A 20,238-nucleotide genomic window follows, 5' to 3' on the forward strand; every position below is an offset into this window, starting at 1 on the left:
TTATAATTTCTTGTCCGTCGCTTATCAACGGTCACTTCCTAAGACAGAAAACGCATCGTACCCTTTATGGTCAGTGCAATTGTCTTAACAGGATTATTTGATATGTAAACTCCTATAGCAACAACATAAATTTTGTCTATTACTCTCAAATTACACACACAATTTACAATATATATTTTCAAATTAAATCACTGTATATATATTATATTTTGCAACGTAAAGAGTATTTTGTCCATTTCATTAATAAATAAAGTAAATAATCGAATAAGTAAACAAATTTTTTCCTTCATTAAATATCCTTGTAAGATAAAATTTCAAATGGATCAACTTTTTTTAAATTTGATGGAAAATGATGATATATATAAATGACTTGCATATTTTTGAGTTCTTACTCTGACAAGTTTAATGGACAAGAAGTAAATAAATATTTTCTTCAGGTTGCATTTTGTCGGGATGATAAATTAATTAAGAAACTTATTATATATTTTTCAATTTTATTATATCAGCCTACAACGCTAATTTAAAAAATCTGTTTTCTTGATCCTGGTTACTAATATGCATACGGAAAATTTCATCGTAGTCGGTTGATCTTCATATAAGCTGATGACTAACAGCCTTGTTCTGGACACTCGACCTAAATAAACAAATGTATAGAGTTATTATTATTATTATTATTATTATTATTATTGTTATTATTATTATTATTATTATTATTATTGTTATCATAACGAAAATGCTAAAAGAGAATAATAAGTTAAAGTAATCAAACATGATCATACCTTGCACAGTTCAGCTATGCGCGGGTCTGCGCAAATATGATGTTTTGGCCATTTGCACGCAGATCGCTGCTCAGAAATAGACGATGTCAAGAATTATTTAAAGTCCAAAACAGAACATGTGGTTGTATCTGATGTGCAGTAAATTCTACCCAATTGTACTTAAATGTACAAACAAAAATGGACAGTTCATGGAGATACGATTATTCCAACCTAGCGACATTTTTTATAGTTGTTGCCAATCGGCATATATAAAAACGAGCAGCAAGGCTTAAATAATCGCATCTCCTCTTCCAGAAATGACTATTTTGTTTACGAGCTGAGGGGCAATAGGGGAGAATTTACTGTATAATGATTTACGTATCACACTTGTCGCGTAGCCCGTTCTAACTGTTACACAAATCTAACAAGCCTGTACTTGTTTGCACGGAACGAGATCTGTCAGAATTCTTTAAATTACATACTAACGTAATTGATTTGATAATAATTGGATAATACCATAAAGAAATGCCATACCGCCAATCTAAAACACTTCTGAAGAATGAACCATGTACCTTCAGTTTATTGTAAATAAAATCAATTTCAAGAATAAATATGAGTGCTCAAAGGAAGTAAACATTAAATATTTATACTGTAGCAGACATAAGTTTAAGACCCTGATATACGCGTGCAGAGATTAATTGTTTCACTAGATTTATGTAAGGAATATAAGGTGTATGCTGTACTGATTAGAACATAATACTCCGACATATTTCTTACAAAAATATAAATTGTGTTACTGAACATATTTGGAGGAATATGTAATAATAATGAAAAATTATTCTGCAGTATCCTCGGTTCCGTAAAACTTCTGCACATCTTTTCGGAACAGAGTCTATTAACATAATAATCCACTGAAATGTTGTTCCATGCTGTTTCTACTATCGAAGAAAGCTCGCCGAGATTTTTTGATCTTGATTGCTGCACTTGGCGTTTCACGATACCTTAATCGATTGGATTAAGTTCAGGAGATTGCGATGGCCACGGTAACAAAGTAATTTTTTCCTGTGCGAAGAAGCTTTTCACGATCTTGGACGTGTTTTGGATCATTATCCTGTTGAAATATGAAATTATCACCAAAACAGTCGCGTGTATATGATATCATGGTTTCTCCATGATTCCTTCAATTCGTCGAATTGGATCTACGCCGTTACGTGAAAAACACGCCCATATCATTACGTTTCCGTCACCGTGCTTTACGGTACTTACAGTGCATCTTGGCTTTGGGTCTTCATCAATACGACGTCTAACATACCGTACACCATCGGATGATAATCGGTTAAACTTCGATTCACCAGAAAATAACATCTTTTGCCAATCATTAACTGCCCAGTGCTTGTGAGCTTCAGCAAAGATGATCCGCATTTTCCGATTCTTAGCACTCAGCAATGGTTTGTTGCGAGCGATACGTCCCTTCAATCCGAACTCTTGCAGTCGTCTTCTAACAGTTCTGTCGTGAATGTGCACACCACTTGTGGCTATTTCCGTTGCAATGTCCATAACTGCGCGAAAACGTTCTTTTTCGCTTAAGCGATGCATAATACGGTCCACGTGTGCGGTAGTTTTCGTGGTAGTTTTTCTACCTTGCTTTGGGCGATCATAGGGAGATCCAGTTTTCTTCCACTTGTACCACGCTTGCTTGCAATCAGTCGTTGATCTATTGAATACTATTGTTATTTCTAAAAATGTTTTGTTTTCTTTGCGTAACGTATTAATTACTTTTCTTTTGTCCGCATCTAAATTAACGACTTTACCCATGGTTTGGATATATGTAAGTATCTTGCAACGATAATAGGTGTAAAACGAAAGGAATACACGAAGATGGAAAATAGAGGAGAGAGGAATAATAACGTCGTGTGTTAGAGTAGTCTTAACTAGTCTAGTCTTAAACTATTGTCCGCCAGGAAACTGAGCATCGACTATACACTATTGATAAAAATCAACATTGTTTAGTTTCAAAGGTCAGGCGTTCGCAGTTAGAGAGAGCATGATTCTGTGTACACAGGGTGTCCAAAAATTATGATATTTCCGGAAAATGTGGAGTTCCTGAGGTGATTTGAAGTAACTTTTTCGTTTGCAAAAATTTTTTCCGAGCCATCGTTTACGAGTTATTGAGGAAAAACAATGACCAATGAGGGGCGAGCGCGCCTGGCGCTAGGCGGCCGAGCCAATAAGCGGAACTGGGCTTCGTGCGCTCGTTGGCTTGGCCGCTACGCGCCAACCGAGCTCGCCACTCATTGATCAGTGTTTTTCGTTAATAATTCGTTAACGATGCCTCGGAGAAAATTCTTGAAAAGGAAAAAGTTGCTTCGAATGACCTCAGTAATCTCCAATTTCCCGGAAGTATCATAATTTTGGGACTCCCTGTATTGTAGCAAGAAATAGAAAGAAACAAGCTACATGCAAACTGCATAGGTTAAATCATATTTACAACTGTCGGTCTTAAACTTATGTCCGCTACTGTACATATAGCTGCTGATAAAAATATATCGTAGATATATAGATATATATGATAACACTAGGTTGAATTTTCTGTTTAAAATAGTGGATTTGAGAAAGCAACTAATAATACTAATTCGACTACTCACTGAGCGACGTTTGTGCCCCAATGAAAATAAATCGGATTACCAAAATTTTCGTTATTGACTCAGATTGAAAAACGTAATTTTCTTATTTTTTTTGTTACTCAATTTAATATTTATTATTTTTTTGAAAATTCTTGTACGTATTATCTAGTAAACTAGTCTTTCCAAAATCTTACAAAAATTATACTCGTGTTGCATTATTTCCCTACAATGATATCTCTCCTTGATTCTTTGAATGCTACTCTCTACTCTTATAATTACTGTTCTCGCCGATCGATAATTATTTGCGATAATTTATTAATTAATCATATATATAATTATATTAATCGATAATTATTTGCTTTCGAAGAATCTTTACTATTTGATTTTCTGCTACAGATATTGTAGGCATATTACAAACAAACGTCCATATGGGATGTTTGAGCATGTAGATAACAAAAGATCAAGACCCTAAGTCTTTGATACATAAGCTAGGATTTTGAAGAAAATTCGATTGACACTACAAACAAGTTTTGAACGCAATGGATTAAAAATGGTTGTTATATAATTATGACTGGATTGTGGGAGTTTGCGCGAATGAATAATCCAGAAAAATCAAACTTAACAAATGAAACTAATATATTATAAAAAATATAATATATATAAAATATATATAATATATATAAAACATATAAAATATATAATATAATATAAAAAATATCTATTTTCCTGTTAAATATTTTGGAATATCAAAAAATTCAAAAATTTTTAAAGGACTGCCGACGAACATCCAGAGGATGTTGCGTGATGCCATTGGAGTAAATTGAAATATGTTTCAGATACAATGTGTGATGTTGAAAAGTCATTTTCTATATTGAAACTAATTTTTTCCGACAGAAAGCATCAATTTTCAATTGAGAATTTAGAAATAGATATTATATTCTTTTCTCATCATAATGTTAACACCTCAAAAAGTTAATAGAGTTACTATAGTTGCAAAGATATAGAAATATTTTATTTGTTTAACACGAATAATATTCGATTTTGTTCATAAAGCGAACATGTTAATATTTGAATAATACGCACAATATGTATAACATAATTAATTTTTCGTCTAATTTGTGTAATGTTAAGTGCATTTTTAATGTACGTCACATTGTATACAAAATTAAATACGTTCATCAAACACAATTTCACGAATTTTTCAGTATCTATGCAAATGCATATTTGCCAAATATGTGCTGCATATAGTTTGCATATATCTTGCATATAGTTTGTATATTCTTGCTTATACATAGTATGCATATTCACTACATATCGTAAGTGCATAAACGTGCCCAGACCAACTATGATGATCGTGAGAACTATGTGCGTTGTCGGATCAGGCGTGAGGTTTAGGTCACTGTTAGAACATCGACCGATTTGCAGAGATAAAAATGATATTATATAGACCAAAAATCGTCACCACATTAACGTGGCGCAACACAGATTTTGTTCCGAACGTAACAAATGTAATGATATTAAATGCAGATTAACTTACTCCAATTGCTTGTGTCACGGAAATTCCTGACAACAGAATCATGGAAATGAACAAAAAGAGGAGTTGTAGTTTGTGGTTCATGGTTGCAAGTTCTGTTGTACTAAGCTTGTCAGTAGCCAATGACTGTCACAGTGGTTTCCTCTTTTTATAGGAAAAACTTCGTGCAGAATAATCCTAATATAGGTTATGGGAACATTCGAAAATGTAATTCCAACTTCACGCGATAAATGTTTAACCGTGTGCGGTTTTGGTGTAGAACGTGACGAAGGATAATAAACAGGTAGAATGATTGCACTTATCTATTTATTGTCCAAGGAAAATGTGCGATTGTATACACAGAAACACTATTTAATTATTTCGTATCCAATACATTTTTTCCGATAATTGGTGAGTCATCTGGCCACACTAGTGTTTATATTCGAAGAATCGTTGCTAATTAACACTTGACCGAAACAAACAAATGTATAGAGTGTTTTTATTATTATTATGAAAATGCTAAAAGAAAATAATAAGAAAAGTGTCGGGTTTCTGCAAGCTACTATACTCTCGGTATAACAGCGCATTTGATATCTAAGAGATCGACGATGCGTTGGTCATTTCAGGTCCAGAACGGAAGATGCGTTTTTATTGGAAGTTACCAATTACTGTTATTACTGTGTCGATTAAAGTAATGTCCAGAGTTTTTAACGAATTAGATCGGTTTTTTAACCTATGTCTCACTATTTAAAACATTTTAATAATAAATTTCATAAGTAAAATATACAAGCAATACGAAATATTTAACAAAATATACATGACAATTTTTTGAGCGAGTTACTGTGCCCTTGAAAAGATGAAAATGTAATTACCGTGTCTCAATTACTGAGCCTTTTCTAATTACTGTGTGTCAATTACTGGGCTTCAATTATCGTGATGAGTTCTTTGTAAATAAGTGTAACAAGAACGTAAAAATATGAAGTATTCGGTTTTAAACTATTTAGCATAAATTATTATAAAATATATGTACCAATACTTACGTCAAAGACTTGTGTCTTTGTGTAACTGTTTCAGTTACTGAATTACTTTATTTAAAAAAATATGTCTAAGAAATCAATTATATTATTGTGTTTCCTGTGATTTGGTCGAGTTATATGAATATAAAAGCTTATTTTTTTTGTTTGGAAACCATAATTTTACCATTTCTTCATCTTTATTTGCTACATGTTTCTTAAGTGTTTTAACAAGATCAAGGCAAAAACATATCAAAGCAATTTCAGGAAACTAAAACTGTTGATTTCGCATTTTAAAGGTATTTTGATTCGGTAATATTTTCTTACTTCTATTAATGTTAATCAAATCAATTGAAATTTTTCCGCAAGTTTATATTCTGCGTATTATCTAGTAAACTAGTCCTAAAATTGTACAAAAATGAAACTCATATTGAGCATGTTAGTTGAATAACGTAAAACGCGTATAGTAAAAGTGTTTCCAAAACGCTGAGTATTAATAATATGAATGACATAACAATTCTTAAAATTGAGCCATTCCAGTCCAATGTGCTTTGCCCTATGAAAAAGCTTCGTTCGCAGTGGGATAAAAATTTATTAAAAAGTTGTTCTACAATTGGAACCAAACTGCGGGAATTTATGCGAATGAATAATCCAGAGAAATCAACAAAACAAATAAAATATTAACAGAAATATGTTTCGTCATTAAAAGACATAAAAATTATATTTTTTTCTCTTGCACATTTTAAAATATAAAGAAGTTCGTCTATTTTGTAAGGACTGCCAATCAGAAATTGTTGCAAGATGCTTTTGCTGTAATTTGAAACATGTGTCAATTACATTGTGTAATATTAAAAAGGTAATCTTATACGTCTGACAAAAGGCATCAATTTTTAATTGAGAATTTGGAGAAAGGTATTGTATGTTATTCTCACTAAAATCATGCATGCAACCTAATGCATAGAAGTATTATGTACAGTGTAATATTAATAATCAGATACTGAGAAAGTTGATAAAGTTAATGAACTTTGAAAGATTAATTCTTTAAAAATGTATAGAGTTAATACATAAAAATGTTAATACAGTTTAAAATAGCTGCAAAGGTATACAAATATGTTATTTGTATAATACGAATAAAATTATATTTTGTTTCTAATGCAAAAAAGTTAATATTTGAATAATTTTTTAGACAAGTTTGTGCAATGTTAAACACATTCTTACGTACGTCACATAAATATCACATAAATATCATCTACGTTCTATATAGATGATATACATTTTGCATATAGTTAGCATATTCTTGCATGTACGGTGTTTGCATATTCGCTACATATCCTGAATGTACCAAACCTCGTCAGTCCAATTATATAGTTCGTGAGAACTATGTGCGTTGTCGGATCATGCGTGAGGTTTCGGTTACCGTTAGGACATCATCCGAGTTGCAGAAACGGAAATGATATTATACATATCAAGGATCGTGAATGCGTCCGATTAATAATATATCTCAGTCCTTACACATTACCGTGGCTCAATACAGCTGGCTGAAATAATATGAAATAATGTGAATTTTGTTCGGAATTTAACAAATGCAACAATACTAAATGCATACTAACTTACTCCAACTGCAGGTGTCACAAAAATTCCTGACAATAAAATCATGGAAAGGAACAGAAAGAGGAGCTGTAGGTTGTGGTTCATTATTGCAGGTTATACTGTACTAAGCGTGTCAGTAGCCAATAACTATCACAGTGATTTCCTCTTCTTATAAGGAAATCTTCGTGTAAAATATTTTTAATGTAGATTATGTGAGAATGTTTGAAAATGCAATTCCAACTTTACGCGATAAATATTTAACTGTGTGCAGTTTTTGTGTAGAACGTGACGAATGGTAATAATCTGGAACGGATGTGTTTATCTGTATAATGTCTAAATATGCGTATTTAATATATACAGGAACACTATTTAATTATTTAATAACCGGTACACTTTTTCTGATTATTGGTGTGTCATCTAGAAGTAGCGGCCATTCCACATTGATGTTCCATTTCAAAGAATCGTTGACAATTAACACTTCACCAGAACAAACAAATGCATGATATTTTTATTATTACTGTTATAATGTTAAAAATGTTAAAAAGGAGTATTAAGTAGAAGTAATCAAACGTGACGATACCTTGCATATTTTACGTAGTACGGGGTTTGAGCAAGTCACTTTTCTGGGCATTATAGTGCATCCTCGTGACTCCTAAGAAATAGACAACGCGCGAATTATTTCAAATCCAAAACGCAAAACGTGCTTTTATTGGAAGTATAATGATTTACGTATTGCACTTGTCGCGAAGGCGGTTAAAACTGCTACACTATTACTTTCTTTTCGATATTCTGAACAGTTGAAATTTTTCCGAAAGTTCTTTTACACGTTCATGTACTAGTAATCTAGTTCTCCGAATGCATTTCTCTTTTTCTTTAATTGCAATACTCGATAATACATAAGCTGTTTGCTTTATAAGAACAGGTCAAGATAACAGGTCATGAATACATCCAGAAGCGATTAACAATGTTTGAGAAAGAGCATATCAATTGTGCAGCATACGTTATTTTTAGTAAAGGAGTCTGCACAACGCTGATCATTCATAATATAAACTACGTAACAATTCTGATAGTTAAGCAATTTCGGAATTTTGGTCCAAAATCAATTGCCTAAATATAAACATCTCAGAAACAACACATTTTTTCCAAGAACACTATTAAGTAAAAATCCTCACATCCTTAAGTACAAATTCTACAATCGCTTACATCTCCATAACATAGACACTGCGATTTTTTGTGTAGAAAAAGTCAGGAAAAGATGAAGCCTCATCAGTTTAATTTTTGCCCGTAAAATTATAAACAGTCTGATAATCATCCACGTGATTCTATATGAAATTAACTTTATAATTTCTTGTCCGTCGCTAATCGACAGTCATCACATAAGACAAGAAATAGACCGCACCCTTCATAGTCATTACAAATTGTCATTAGATATGTGAACTCCTATAGCAACAACATAAATTTTTGACTGTTATATCGAAGTATACAATTAAAACTAAAAAAAGCATTTTTAAAATTAAAAATGCTCAATAGTTATACATTAACGGAGCAGATTTAAAGGCAATAGTATAATAGAATTTGAAATGAATTTTTTTCGAAACAAAACAAGTTCGATAATATAAAATGAAAATTAACTTACTCCTACTGCTGGTGTCACGAAAACTCCTGACAACAAAATCATGCAGACGAAAAGAAAGAAGAACTGTAATTTTTGCTTCATGGTTGTAGGTTCCCTTGCCTTAAGCTTGTGAGTAGTCAATGACTGTCCCACTCATTTACTCCTTTTATATGGAAAGCATCGTGCAGAACGTTCCAAATATAGATTATGAAAGTATTTGAAAATGCAATTCCAACTTTACACGATAAATGTTCAACTGTGTGCAGTTTTCGTGTACATCGTGACAAAGGGTAGTAATCTGGAAGAACAATTCCATTTATCTGTTTTTCGCTCAAAGAAAATGTGCGTTTGACATACAGTAACAATTCAAAGTGCAGTATTAGAAATGTACCCTGTATATGTTATTTTTTGCAACAATTAATATCTTCTCAATTATTTAATTATTTAGAATCCAAAACCATATTTTTTTATTATTGGTGTGTCATATTGAACTGGACTCCATCCTACAGAGTGTCCAAAAAATGTTACTTCCGGGAAATTAGGGATTTCTTAAGATCATTTGAATTAACTCTTACCTCACGGAAAATGTTATTCACGGCTTTGTTTACGAGTTATTAAACAAAAGCGCTGACCAATGAGAATCGCTGTCAGTTGATGTAGGGCGGCCAAGCCAATGAACTTCGACCGAAATTGAAATGTGCTTCGACCGCTCGTTGGCTTGGTCGCTTTGCACTAGCCGAGCTCGCCTCGCATTGGTCTGTATTTGTTCTTAATAATTCGTAAATAGAGGCACGGATTGCATTTTCATTGATAGAGTTTTGTAATCAAGGCACGCATCGAGATAGACATAAAATCTTAATTCAGTTACATTGAACCATAATACAAACAAGATCTGTTTCAGTTACTTAATTACTTTAAATGAAAAACTATATCCAAGAAGCTGATTATATTATTGTGGTTCTTGTTTTTTTGTTCGGAAAGCAACTTTTTTTCATCTTTATTTTCTTCGTGTTTGTTAAGCGTTTTAACAGCATCAAGTTAAACATGTATCAAAGCAATTTCAGAAATCTAAAACTTTCGATTTCGTATTTTCAAAGTTTTTAGAAATTGAACTTTTTGATTCCGTTACGAAAAATATAGATGAAATTTTATTTTAAAAATTCGATATTTTTAATTGAATAATGATGTTTTTAAATATAAATAAAATTATCGTGAGGACGCAGTAATCAGGGAGGAGCACAATAAGTGGTATACTTACCCTATACTGTTTTACATACTGCCAAGCAGCTATCTTGACGTAGATGAAAAGAGAAATTATTTTTGTTCCATATTAACATTTACATCAATTATGCTGCAAATATCAGAATAACACTTTATGTTACGTTGTCGCCATATTAAAACAATTGAATTCATCAAAATTTATTCTGCATTATTCGAAACATTTATGAGAAAGCCCTGTAACTGAGCTCTTCCTTTTCTCAGTCACCTATACATAGCAAGTGTATGAATGGGTTAATATCATGCTGACGCAAATCACGTACTCCACATTACGAGAAACAGAGAGCCTTTTTATTTACTAATGAGTGTATTGTGTTTACTGGTAAATTTATTAATCGGATGTTTTAGAGTTATGTTAATTTATGTTAGACAAGTGAAAGGAAATAATAAATTCTTCATGCATTTAATAATATTTCTTGTAGAATATAAATTTCGTCGTTACTTGCGACCTCTCCCCAGCGTGATGGCAATTTGTAAATATCATTTTTGAGAAATATACGTATTGAAACTTAGGATCACATTATTTGACAGAACTTTTCTATATACCTAATAATAACTCTAGAATTTAGATCACTTGCTTTTTATCATCATGGCATATGCAGATTACATGTCAAGACATAAATCAAATTTTCAAAAATGCCACTTAGCCCACTATGATTCTAACCTACTCAGATAAGATGCGTACTGAAAGAATTTGTTACAGTATTCCAGTTCCAGGAACATACTGCAAGATTAAAATTATTCTCTTAAAAATCTAATTCTCTACTTTGCCGCACGGTGGGACCGATTCTGATCCTTGCGGGCCAAATGGCTTAAAACGAACTGAGTAATATCTACAAAATAAGCGGCCATATTAAAATAAGAAAGATAAGAATAGCATCAAGAGACCGCAGAAATAAACATTCAAACTGAGACATCTCTAAAGTGTCGCAAGTGAGTCATTATTCGTATAGTCTTCTTTCTGTTCTTACACTTGAATAGTGACTACAAAATTTTGTAGGAGGACAGGGATAACAATCAGGGTGTAATATAACGATTTCTTTAGCAGAATTATTTTATACGTGAATTCCTATAGCAACAACATAAATTTTGTCTGCGGCTCTCAAATCTTCCGACGCAATTTACACTAGGTATTTTCCAATTGAATCACTGTATATATTATATTCTGTAACGTAAAGTGTATTTTAACCGTCACATTAATAAATAAAGTAAATAATCTAATTAGTAAACAAATTGAAATTTGTCCAAACGACTTGCATTTTCTTTAGTTGTTAGTCCGACTACTTTACTGAAGAAATAATAAACAAAAATTTCCTTTACATTGCAATTCGTCGGGATAATAAATAAATATAAAACTCAGGTTTTAAAAATTTCTTATACGAGTCTATAATGGAGATTTAAAAAATCCGCTTAGTAGATCTTAGTAACTTATATGCATAGAAGCTGTAAATAATTAAAGTTCACGAGAATCACAGTTTTGTCCCGATTTTTAATAGTATAAGCCAATAACTGTCAGGAATCTGAAGATGTTTAAAATCTTTATATATCTCTAGCTTCATTCTGCGTTAACCGATTTTGATACAATTTTCATCATGCGTACGAGTTACCGAGATCATCAAAATTCAATTTTTATATTCTCTTTATAGGTTCGGATAAAAAAGTTAAAGAAAAACATTATCTCTCAGCATTATTACCATTCCAATCAATTGCAATCTAAAGAAATGTTGTATTACTCGTTTACTCGTAGAAAACTAGCCGGAGTAACGTCTAAAAAAGATTCATGTCATTTCAACCTATTTTAAAAATATTATTCCATTTGAAATACTATTGACATACTTCCTGCAACAAGTGTATGTTTGTACCTCAATGTTTTCACGTTAACAGGGCACAATATAATATAGAATGCATATCAACTTACTTCGACTACTAGTGTCACGAAAAGTCTTAACAAGAGAATCATAGAAACGAACAGAAAAAGGAACTATATACTCCTTATATGGTAAATATATATTACATATACTCCTTTTATATGGAAAATTTCTTGCAGAATATATCACGTGTAGATTATAAGTTCATTTCTAAATGCAATTCGAACTTTACAACATAACTGCTTAACAGTATGCGGTTTTCGTGTGCGATGTGGTGAAGAATAATAATCTCGTAGAATGATTGTATTTATCTGTTTATTGTCCACATGAAATGTGCATTTGGTATACAGGAACACTACTTCAAATCATTTAATATCCAAAACATTTTTTTTTATTATTGTATTGACATCTGGAACCGGTGCCCATTCCATATTGGTGTTCCCGTTAAAAGTGCCGATTAACACTTTCTCTAAACAAACAAATGTATAGAGTTTTTATCATTATGCTTACAACGAAGATACTAAAAAAGTGTAATAAGTAGACATAATCAAATGCGACCTTACCTTGCAAATCTTAGCTACTACTGGATGTTTGCATAACAAGTGTTTCGGCAATTTACACGCTGCTGGTAGCTGGTAAAAAATAGACGACATCAGAATTATTTCAGGTCTAAAACGGAAGATGTGGTTATATTGGAAGTACAGTAAATTTACCCTAATTAATTTTCAGGGTGCAAACAAAAATGGACAATTTGAAAAGTGAAGATACGATTATTCTAGCCTTGCACCTTTTCTTATAGTCGTTGACAATTGGCAACCATAAAAACGAGCCGCAAGGCTTGTATCATTGCATTGATTCTTCCAGAACGGTCTATTTTGTTTACAAGCTCTGAGGGACAATTAAAAATACTCTTGAAGAATGAACCCTACATCTTCTATTTATTATAAATAAATACAACTTTAAGAATCAACATGAGTGCACAAAAAAAGAAAATATTAGTTATTTATATTTATAATCGAGATGAGCATATATCGTAGGTATCATGACACTAGGTTGAACTTTATTTTTAATATAGTGGTTTTGAATGCAATGAATAGTACTAATTCGACTTCTTAGAGAGCGGCGTTTGTGATCTCTCTCTCTCTCTCTCTCTCTCTCTCTCTCTCTCTCCTTTAAAATTTATAAATCGAATTATTAAAATTTTCCTCATTGATACAGATATAAGGTTTCAAAAATTATTTTCTTTTTGTTAGTCAAGCCAGTTGAAATTTTTTCGCAAGTTCTTATACGTATTATCTAATAAACTAATACTTCTAAAAACATACAAAAATTAGACTTATGTTGCTTCTATTTGATACAATTATGTCTCTTCTTCATGATTCTCCGCGAATGCGGAGAGAAATCTACTTTTATTATTACTATACTCGTCTATCGATAAGTATTTGCATTTGAAGGATCTTTACTATTTGATTTTTTGCTACAGATATTTTAGATAAAATTAGGCAAAGATCCGCATGGGATGTGATCCACACATGATCAACACGTAGATGACAAAAGATCGAGATGTATTGTTCACATTTATCATAATACAAGTCTTTGATACATAATCTAGGTTTTTGAAGAAAATTTTCTTGGCACTACGAACAAGTTTCCAACGCAATGCGTTAAAAATGATTGTCCTAGAGTTATAGTTAGACTGCGAGAGTTTATGCAAATGAATAATCCAGTAAAATCATCTTAACAAATGAAGAAACTGAAATACATTTCATCATTAAAAGATATAAAAATATATATTTTCCTGTTACATATGTTGGAATATCCAGAAATTCTAAAATTTTTAAAGCACTGCCAATTATTCTCACCAAAAATTCTGCATGCATTCTAATACATAGAAGTATTATGTTTTGTATTAAATTAAAAAGCAGTTACTTTGGAGATTTAATACTTTAAAAATGCATTGAGTTAATAAAATATAAAGTGAATACAGTTAATATAGTTGAAAAGGTGTAGAAATATTTTAGTTGTATGACATGAATAATATTATATTTTGACTTTAATGTAAAAACGTTAATACTTGAATTTGTGTAACGTTAAATTCATTTTTATGTACGTCACATTGTATACAAAATTAGATACGTTGATCAAACATAATTTTACGAATTTTTTAGTATCTATGCAGATGCATATTTATCGAATCTATGATGTATATAGTTTATATATATCTTGCATATAGTTTGTATATTCCCGCATATACATAGTCTGCATATTCATTACAAATCGTAAGTGCATAAACTTCTACATATTAATTATAACGTTCATGAGAATTGTGTGCGTTGTCGGAACAGCCGTGAGGTTTCGATTACCGTTAGGATATTCTTCGAGTTGCATTACAGCCGATCGAAAAGATATGAGATAAGATGGATTTTATTCGGAACGTAACAAATGCAATAATATTAAATGCAGATTAACTTACTCCAACTGCTGGTGTCACGAAAATTCCTGACATCAAAATCATGGAAATGAACAAAAAGAGGAGTTGTAGTTTGTGGTTCATGGTTGCAAGTTCTGTTGTACTAAGCTTGTCAGTAGCTAATGACTGTCACAGTGTCACAGTGGTTTCCTCTTTTTATATGGAAAACTTCGTGCAGAATGTTTCGAAAATATAGATTATAATACTCGAAAATGCAATTCCAACTTCACACGATAAATGTTTAACTGCGGTTTTCGTGTAGGACGTGACAAAGTGGTAGATGTGTTATCATTGGAAGTAGGGTAAGTGTATCAATGCCGATTAAAGCGACGGCTAAAGTTTTCACCGAATTAAGTCGGTTCTTTAACCTACGTTTCACTTCTTAAAACATTTTGGTTATATGTTGATACATTTTATGTCAGTACAAACTTTTTCATAAGTAAATCATGTAAACAATACGAAATATTTAACAAAAGATACATAACAATTTTTGAGGAAGTTACTGCCCCTTGAAAAGATGAAAGTTAATTACTGTGTCTCAGTTACTGAGCCTTTTCTAGTTACTGTGTGTCAATATCTGTTGACTAATCCAATTACTGTGCTTCAATTACCGTGATTAGTTCTATATAGATAATTCTATAACAGAAATGTAAAATCATGAAATATTTCGTTTTAAATTATTTAGCATAAATTATTATAAAATATATATTTCAATACTTTCTATATTCTTCAAAATAGGAAAGACAACCATGTGTAGCATACACACATTTTACGATTTAAGATTATAAGGTTAGGAGTAACCCGCTGTTTGCCATGAGAGGGCTCAGTAATCAATGCGCACATCGTAAAAGCCATGAAATCATAATCTAGTTACATTGCACCGTAATACAAACAAGACGTAAATCTCATTTAGTACATTAAATAAAATATATTTCTAAGTAGTCGACTTATTATTGCGTTTTCTGTATTTTAACCGGGTTTATTAATATCATTTTTTATTTTTTTAGTTTGGAAAGCATCATCTTATCTGTTTTCCATCCTTATTTGCAACGTGTTTCCGAAGTGTCTTAACAAGATCAAGGAAAGTACACTTCAAAGCAATTTCAGGAATTTAAGACTGAAGATTCCGCATTTTCTAGGTAGTTTAATTTGGTTATAAAAATTAGAGATGAAATATAATTTCAAGTATTCAATATTTTTAATTGATTAATCCTATTTTGAAATATAAATAAGATTATTGTGAGGACACAGTAATCAGGGAGGAGCACAGTAAGTGTCACACATATATATTATAATATTTTACATACTGCCACACAGCTGTTGCATAGCACGTTCAGACTGCTACATGAATGTAACGTGCACGGATCTTGATTTCACGCAACAAGATCTGCTAAGAACATTTGGATATACTTAATTCTAAATCCATTAACGTAGATAAAAAAAGAAATTACGCTGCAAGTTTCAGAATAGCATACAATGCGAATGGATTACTACATTCTTGCTCTATTGAAACAACTGAATTCAATAATTATGCATTCTCCGAAACATTTATAAGAAAATCCTGTAATTTAAAGTTAATTTAATTTATATTAGTTCTACCGAAAAGTTTTGTCCATTTGTGAAGTGAAAGGAAATAATAAATTATTCATATATTTAATAATATTTATTGTACAATATAATTTGCGTCGTTGTTTATTAGAATTTGTAAATATGATTTTTGAAAAATATATGTCTCAAATAAACATGTGCATTTTTATGATTTATTTCACCCGCTTTTTTAACATTTTGGCATGTGCAAATTACATTTTAACATATAAGTATATGAATTTTTGAAAATGTCATTTCATCACAGGCCACTGTGATTCTAACCTATTCATATAAAGATGCTTTTTGCAAAAATTCATTATAGGTTTCCACTACTAGGAACATAGTACAAAATTTATATTCTGTTTTTTAAAATGTGATTTCGACGTGAAAGTGAGAAGTTCTACGCACACTGGTACCTATTTTGATTCTAGCGGACCGTTTGAAAATAAGTAAGATAAGTAGCATTGTAATTTATTCCCTCACACTACGACCCCTTTCGTAGCTATGATGATGAAAAACTTCCTATAGGCGTGAACAAAAACTTTTATTTATTTCTTGCTAACCTTTACATTAATGTTTAAATGTTGATGATTAAGGAGTAGTATTTTATATCGCTGTAAAAGCAGTACGTAGCATCCGATAAGTATATCTGACATGATATCGTAGTGAAAGTGGTTAACATCAGAATTGTCCTAGTAATTAAACGATATAACCTTCGGTTTTTGCACGCACTAAAGTGACAGAAATACGGTATACAATATGTTGTACAGATTACACCCAGTTCAAATTGATCTGCATGTTCTTACCCGTTTCGTAGAAATAACATAATCAGATTTAAGAAAGATAAAATTATTGACATCGATCTCGTCCATAATCTCATTGCATGAGAACATAATTGATATAATAATAAAAAGATAAATCCTATTTCTAAAATCAATATGAGTGTTCAAAGAAAAAAATTACTAGATATCTATAATTGTAATTGTAGATAGGAACGTGTGTATTGCGGATATGAATTAATACAGTAAAGTCTCCCTAATTGATGTTCAGATTTTGCACAAAAATGGACAATTTGGGAAGAGGAGATACGATGATTCGAGCATTGCAGTTAGTTTCTATAGTTACCGATTGTCAACAATTATAAAAACGAGCTGCAAGGCTCGAATAATCGTATCTCCTCTTCCCAAATTGTCCATTTTTGTGCACAATTTAGGTGTCAATTAGGGGACATTACTGCACTAGGTTGAACTTTTGTAACATAGTGCATTTGATAGCAATTAGTAATTCAGCCTATCAGCGAGCGGCATTTGTGCACCTCTGAATGTTATAAATCGCATTGTTTAAATTCTCCTTATTGGATCTAGTACAAAGTTTGTATAAGGAAACAATTTCGATTGCAGGTCAAAAATATATTCAGAAGTGATAATTGGTTGGCAGGAAACAGCATGTTTGTTACACAACGTAAAACACGTACAGTAAAGGTGTTCCCAAAACGTTGAGCATTAATAATGTAAATCACATTACAGTTCCTACAATTGGGCCATTCCAGTCTTATCTGCTTGGCCTTATGAAATGATAATTACATTAAAACCAAATTGCGGTAATTTATGTAAATGAAAAATCCACAGAAAATTATCAATCGTCATTAAAAGATATAAAAAATATATTTGTTTCTCCTGCATTTTTTGTAAAATAAAGAAATTCACATATTTTGTAAGGACTACCGACCAGAATATGTTGCAAGATGCTATTGCAGTAATTTGAAACATGTGTCAGTTACATTGTGTAATATTAAAAAGGTAATCTTATACGTTTAAACTAATTTTGCCCAACAAAAGGAATCAACTTTCAATCGAGAATTTAGACAAAGGTATTGTCTGTTATTTTCACTAAAATTATGCATGCAACCTAATACATGCCGTGTGTTTATGTAAGCTGTGTTTATTAATACATTTCGAAATGTATTAATAACCGTTGTTGACAATACATGATTGACAACGATCGAAGATTTTTTTTATTTTTCATTTTTTTTTTTTAGTTGATTACTATTCCTATTCTGAATTTTTGTTATAACTTCTTAATACAGCTCTATATGGCCAATGTTTACATAACATTTTTTTCTTACTTTGTGCCATGGAATATACTGACAAAGTTTGAACATTAAAACCTGGGACACCCTGTATATACCACAGATTGTGAATGCGTCCAATTAATAACATATTTCAGTCCTTAGACATTACCGCGGCGCAATACAGCTGGCCGAAATAATATAATATAATCTGAATTTTGTTCGGGATTTAACAAATGCAATAATACTAAATGCAACTTAACTTACTCCAACTGTTGGTGTCACGAAAATTCCTGACAAAAAAATCATGGGAACGAACAGAACGAGGAGCTGTAGTTTGCGATTCATTATTACAGGTTCTACTGTACTAAGCTTCTCAGTAGCCAATGACCGTCACAGTGGTTTCCTCTTCTTATATGGAAAATTTCGTGCAGAATTTTCGTAATGTAGACGATGAGAACAGTCGAAAATACAATTCCACCTCCCGACGAAAAATGTTTAATTGAGTGCGGATTTCGAGTATAAAGGATACTAATCTGGAAGGTTGAATGCATTTATCTGTATATTTTCCAAAAAATTCGTGTTTAAGATATACAGGAATACTATTTAACTATTTAACATCCAGCACATTTTTTCCGATTATTGGTATGTCATCTGGAAATGGCGTCCATTCCATCTTGGTGCTCGATTTCAAACAATCGTTGACAATTAACACTACACCGAAACAAACAATTGTATAGTACTTTTATTATTACTATTATAATGAACATGTTAAAAGAGAGTAATGAGTAGAAGTAATCAAACGTGATGATACATTGCATGGCTAATGATAATATATAAGCACTTACGCTCTTTATATGGTTAACAACGTGCGGAACATTCCAAATAAGGATTATGAAAATATTTTAAAACGCAATTCAAACTACACTCGATAAATGTTTAACTGTGAACGGTTTTCGCGACGGACATGACGAAGTTAATAAGCTGGTAGAATGACTGTGTTTCGCCATCTGTTTCTTATCCAAAGAAAGTGTTCATTTAACACATAGGAAATATTTAAAACAAGTGTAATATTCTCAATGATCACTATAAAAGGTGAATCTCGTAATATGACGATATGAGATAACTCATAAAATACGTTGTAGGAAAAAATGCTTCAGATAGAAGTTGCATTGTTTGCAGGGGGACATATAGTATTGTAATCAATTTTACATGATTTTATTTTATTATCGAGATGCGAAGTTTGCCTTCAACTTTTAAGTGCGGTATTACAGTCTTACTATATCGTATTTTTTTAAATAGCCACAGTGATTTTATATCGTATTAATAGTCGATTTGAATGCAACTTAATTTATTGTTTCTATATTTCAATAACTATTTATTTTAGATCCGATTTGGTATAATACTTTTCATGTAGAATTAATGTCTTACCCGAATACGAGAAGAAATATAAACCATTCAATTTAAAGAATTGAAGGTGACCATCATATTTAAAATAATATTTCAAATAATTATAAAATAAAACAGTGTGTCATTTAAAATAATATCACAAATAATTATAAAATAAAATAATGCCTTATTTAAAATAATATTACATACGATGTAATATTATGTGATCCCAGGCATAGAAATAGTTATTAAATGAAGTAACATGTAATCTGAAATAATATATAGAATAATGTTACTTCATGTGTACCTAGCTATGGAGTATCTGTGTGGTATAAGTGCTTTTGCACATTGTTGTTTCGTGGCACCGATAGTCTGAGTAAGTAAAATACTCCTCGTAATTTCTAAAGTGTCTCATCTTATCTCTATTATGCATTTTAAATAAACTACTATTAAAATCCACAAATC

General features: G+C 31.4%; 1 protein-coding gene and 3 long non-coding RNA genes across 6 annotated transcripts in view; 1 reads left to right on the forward strand and 3 right to left on the reverse strand.

The window, feature by feature from the left end:
* Positions 1–20,238, forward strand: part of LOC117220144 (potassium voltage-gated channel protein Shaw) — a 419,368-nt gene that overhangs the window by 61,505 nt on the left and 337,625 nt on the right. The window lies entirely within an intron of this gene.
* Positions 475–5,044, reverse strand: LOC117220161 (uncharacterized). The gene is made up of 3 exons (XR_004490201.2): positions 4,920–5,044; positions 780–845; positions 475–634 (listed from the first exon to the last, which is right to left on the reverse strand). It is a non-coding gene; the product is annotated as an uncharacterized LOC117220161 (long non-coding RNA).
* LOC143260948 (uncharacterized) lies at positions 6,599–9,258 on the reverse strand. Of its 2 annotated transcripts, none has more exons than XR_013035227.1 (4): positions 9,135–9,258; positions 8,079–8,150; positions 7,523–7,975; positions 6,599–7,446 (listed from the first exon to the last, which is right to left on the reverse strand). It is a non-coding gene; the product is annotated as an uncharacterized LOC143260948 (long non-coding RNA). The 2 variants fall into 2 exon arrangements; XR_013035226.1 differs by having other exon boundaries at positions 7,519–7,975.
* LOC143260942 (uncharacterized) lies at positions 12,558–14,864 on the reverse strand. Its single transcript, XR_013035217.1, has 3 exons — positions 14,733–14,864; positions 12,823–12,891; positions 12,558–12,728 (listed from the first exon to the last, which is right to left on the reverse strand). It is a non-coding gene; the product is annotated as an uncharacterized LOC143260942 (long non-coding RNA).

This window comes from Megalopta genalis, unplaced genomic scaffold (assembly GCF_051020955.1).
Source record: "Megalopta genalis isolate 19385.01 unplaced genomic scaffold, iyMegGena1_principal scaffold0026, whole genome shotgun sequence".
In the NCBI taxonomy this organism is placed as follows: Eukaryota; Metazoa; Arthropoda; class Insecta; order Hymenoptera; family Halictidae; genus Megalopta; species Megalopta genalis.